We start from the raw sequence: 5,028 nt of genomic DNA, 5'->3' as shown, positions 1-5,028 counted from the left end.
CTGTCCAAGACACGCCCACCATTTTTCTATCCAACAAGAAGACAGATCTAGACGCTTTCAGCCTCTTTTTATTTCTATGCTCGAACCAACTGACACCACCAGCGCCTTCTGGACATGGAGCTAACAGAACCTTCTGGACATGGAGATAACAGAACCACCGGCCACCACCCAGCTGTTTCAGGCAGTTCAGGAGGGCTGTTTTCTGTGGGATGGAAGATTTCCCACCGGCATGGACTTTGAGCATTGTAGCTTAGCAGACCTTATACATGGATATAAAAGCTATGTAACATATTGAAGGAAAGAGAAAATCAAAAAAGCACAATATGACTCCTTTAAAACTGTGTGAAATGGTTCAAACCGGGGTACTGTGCGTCTACCTTCACCAAGCGTGTTTCAGAGCAGCTTGGGCAGCATTGAGCAGCAAGATGATTTTGATGACAGCCACTAGCTAGACTCAACTCTGAGTTCTCACTCTTGACAAAGCTGCACTGTAAAGAGTTGAAATTCACTTTGAAGTGCAATATTTCGGTATTGTTTTTGTTTTCATTCTTTTAATAATATAAACTATGGACACCTAGTATGTCATTTAATTCAATTTAATTCAAAGACATACCATACATTCTTAGCTCAAGCCTGTGATCTATTACTGTAAGATATTCCATTAACATTTTCAGTTTGAAATAGTTACCAATAGTGCATTGAGAGCTGATCATGAATGGAATAACAGGGTTAACTACCCCATTTATGAACACGCCTACCTCACGAGAGGGTTGAGTTGAACAAAAAGCATGGCTCATTTACATCTGGACAACGTCAGCATTCAACCTGGGTCCTCAAAGGATAACTCAAAGGATTGGTGGACGGGGTGGGTGGGGTCCTGTATGATAATATTGGCTTTCCTGAGTACTGACCGGGTGTGCAGTTCTGTTAGGGGGGTTTGGGGAGAGCCAATTATTTTGCCGGCCTGATTTACTATCCAGGCAAGTTTTGTATTGTGCTTGATGGTGAGGGTGTTGTACCAGGCTGAGATATTGAAAGTGAGCATGGATTCAATGAGTGAACAGTAAACCACAGTTAAAATGTCCTTGCTGACATTAAAAACTCTGAGCTTTCTCAGCAGGTGGCGGCGCTGCTGGGATTTCTTGTATACAGAGTCAGCATGCTGTGAGAAGGACAGAGATGTGTCCAGCTATGTCGCAAAGTATTTGAAAATGTCAACCTGTTCAAAAGTGTTAAAGATCCCATGGCATGCTACTTTATGAAGGCTTTTATATAGATGTTAGTGGGCCCATAATACAGTGCTTGAAGACGTTTAAGAAATTCAGCCTTGGTGCAGAGTTACAGCCACTATGAGCCAGGCCCACAATGAGCTCTCCACAAACGTGCCGTTTATTAGAGGCGGGTCAAGGTGGAGGGTGGGGGTGTGGCCCTGAGCAGCTTGCGGCCACGGTACCACGCGCTAGTGTACACAGATTTTGGCCGTGTTCTGTAAATATTCTAGAACACTCCGGGTGCTCCGGTGGGAGTCCTGGAGCTCTATATCTAAATAATATCATATTATACATAGATATCTATATCATATCATATATATTATCACGGCCAAATTCTGTGTGTGCCTCCAGACGATATTATGAATCTCAAACTACTGCGTCGGGTTCTCCGACGTCTCTGGTTCTTCCACTTCCACATCAATCTGAAGTTGACTGAACCGCGACATGGAGGAGAAAGGGATTGTTGCCCGCGATTGTCTCCCGCTGGAGCCCCGGTGGTGCCTCGGCACTGCCCGCTGCCGAGGCGGTGGTGCCTTGGCAGCGGGCAGCGGGCAAAGGGCAGCGGGGCTCCGGCGGGAGACAATCCCGGGCAACATTCCCTTTCTCCTCCATGTTGCGGTTCATGTACTTCAGGGATTCAAAGCCAAAGTTCCTTTCCCCCAATTCCTTCTCAACCATGGCTGAGATAACCCCCACTACGAGTCTCGTTGTGGAAATACCAGAGACGTCAGAGAACCCGACGCAGTCCAGTCTTTTCACCAAATGCAAGCTTGCGTTATTGTGTTGCGTGTTATGTGCCATAACACCAACAGCAGAACGGTTATCCAAATAACAACGAAGTGTACAACACTTGCGTTACAGTGTGTGTATTGACACACACACACACACACACACACACATGTGGCGCTCGCACGGTCGTAGCTCATTGTGTCATCGGTGGGCCAAATTATCTGGGCGGGCAAAGCAGAGAAAGGGGAGGTAACATGTCCCCGTATGACGACATACGACATAGTGCTCGTTTTACACCGAACGCCATTTCTAGCTACTGGGGGACCATAGGCAGGCTAGGGGAACTCATATCTATGTTAGAAAACCTCATAAAGTGAAATTTTTCATGCCATGGCACCTTTAATGAGGGAGGAACAAGCCAGCGGTAGTAGAGCGTGGTGGACGGGCTGAGGCATGGCTTCATGTCCTTGGTGAAGGTTGGGCCAGAGCCGTGAGCGTCGTGGTATGCTGGCAGCAGGATAGGTTGAAGACTGCACTGTGGGTGAGCTGCAGAGGACAAACAAGCAGGCAGACCAGCCCAAAGGAGGCTGCAGGTGAAAAGAGCCTGGACCAAAACCTGTGGGGACCCTCTGGTGAGGTACAGACATTTTCTCCTGAGGTTGTACAGCATCAATCTGTAGTAGCAGGTGTTCCAGCCTTCTCCTGATGAACTCTGATGGCCCCCGACTTATGTAAGATACAAAGTTCAAACACAGCTTCTTTCCAGGTCACCCTGATGATGCGATCCCTGAGTTAGAATGTGAACGGGGCAAGAGAAGAGCTTCCCAGTTCTTGGAGGGAGGAGAGGAGGATCTTGTGGTTCACGGTGTCGAAGGCTGCTGAAAGGTCAAGCAAAACGACAGTGGAAGAAGCTCCCCCCGCCACCTATTTCTGCCAATACAGGAGTGTTTTGATAGCTTTGGTTCAGCATTTTGTTAAATGAGTGTCAAGGAACAAGGACCTCCAGATGGTTAGGCAGTACTCAAGCAGGCTGAACAGGCTGGAGTATATCAGCTGGTATTAGCTGAGAGGTGTTTAAAGACAACAGGGGGTTACTCTAAAGGCTTCGTTATGGTTTGACGTCGACGCAACACAATGACCACGCAGTCGCTTCTATGCAGTCGTGAACCTGTTTTTGGTTCTGCATCGGGTTTTAGTTAGTGGACCTCGAAGGAAGGCTAACATTTGGGGAGGTGCGCGTCGTCAGGCACTTGCTGTGGACGCAAACCCCCTTATGTTGCATCAACGTCCAACCATAACCAAGCCTTAACCCTCCTGTGGCCAGGAAGGTAAATGTACTCCACCCATTAAGTGGGACTTCCTCTCTGATGCTCCATCTGATGCATACCTTGATAACCCTATATAACAGGGTTAGGGTTCTGTGGTCCGTCACTTCAAAGGATCAAAGATCAAAGAGGGACGATAGGTTATGGTCTGGGTCTAATGTATGAGGAACCTTTTACAATGCTAGTATTTGTTAATTATATATATATATATATAGTTAACAAATACTAGCATATATATTTATATATATATATATATATATATATATATACATATATATTCTAAAGGTGGGTCTGACAGCAGGTGGGTGCGACTGGTGTCACATGGTTTATTCATCTACCTGAGGAGATCAATAGTGGTTCCTGTTTCGTTACACACACACACACACACACACACACACACACACGAGAACAGTGAAACACTCACAAGCGGACACACCGATTTAGACTCACTTAAAACTCACATAAACAGCGACACCCACAGGGCACATGCATATGTATACAGCAACCGGCCCACCGGGCCCACTGCCGTCCAATCACATGATTGATATTCATTGAGTGCAGGGCTCTGATTGGCTAATTACAGCTGCCTGGGTCCCGTGGTGAAGCTCAGGCACTTTGATCTCATAAAGAGAGAGGAGTGTGTTCACGCATAATCACACACACACACACACACACACACACACACACGCACACACAGGTCACAGCCCCCTGACCCCGTCGTGTTAGTGCCTTGCTCTTCCTCTAGTCTCTGTGGTTGCCATGTTCACAAATGTCGCTCACACAGCTCAGGGGTCTCCGGCCTTCTTAAGGGAAGGAAGACGGTTGCCATGTTCAAGGGTTAGACAAGAGACGTCATGAAGATCATACTAATATCAAATGTATGACCGCAAAGCAGGAGAATGATTGAAGAGGGCTTTCTATTGTACTATCTATAAGTTATTTTGTTAGTTGTATGCCTACAGTGTAATTATATAGTTAAATAATGTTCCAAACATTATAAGTAGTATTTGAATAAGGTGTGTGTGTGTTGACGTGTGCTGTCAACACGTGGTACGCGTTGCGCTCTGTGCATGTAGTTCTCCTCGTGGCCACCTGGTGGCACCATCACATCACGTAATGGAAGTAGACGAGGGTTCAAGCTCTTTTTTCAAATCCTTCTGGCATGTCTTGGTGTAAATGTATGCCTTGGTTCCACATTATTTACATCAATACCAAATAAAACATCTGAGCGCTTTAATGAACTGATTGAACCTTCTTCATGTTATGTTCTGCATGTGTCATGGGAATGTCAATTAAAGTGGACGTTTTGAACCCCCAGCACCACACAAATAAACAGGCACACACACACACACACACACACACACACACACACACACACACACACACACACACACACACACACACACACACACACACACACACACACACACACACACACACACAAAAGAATAAGAAGGCATGGGAATGTTTTGTACAGGCAGTTTGGTTGCTGATGGTAACAACTAAAACAGCGTTCATTAACTTAGTGGAATCAGAATTCCTCTCCTGCCCTCTCTCTCTTTCTCTCCCGCCCTCTCTATCTCTCTCACTCATACTTTCTCCTGCCCTCTCTCTCTCCCTCCCTTTCTAACCCTCTCTCATACTCCCTTCTCCCCCCTCTATCCCCCTATCTTACTCATTCCTCTCCTCCCCTCTCCCTCTCT

This window comes from Micromesistius poutassou (assembly GCF_964030765.1).
Source record: "Micromesistius poutassou genome assembly, chromosome: 21".
NCBI classification, from domain to species: domain Eukaryota; kingdom Metazoa; phylum Chordata; class Actinopteri; order Gadiformes; family Gadidae; genus Micromesistius; species Micromesistius poutassou.
Note: the sequence above shows the minus strand (reverse complement) of the source record.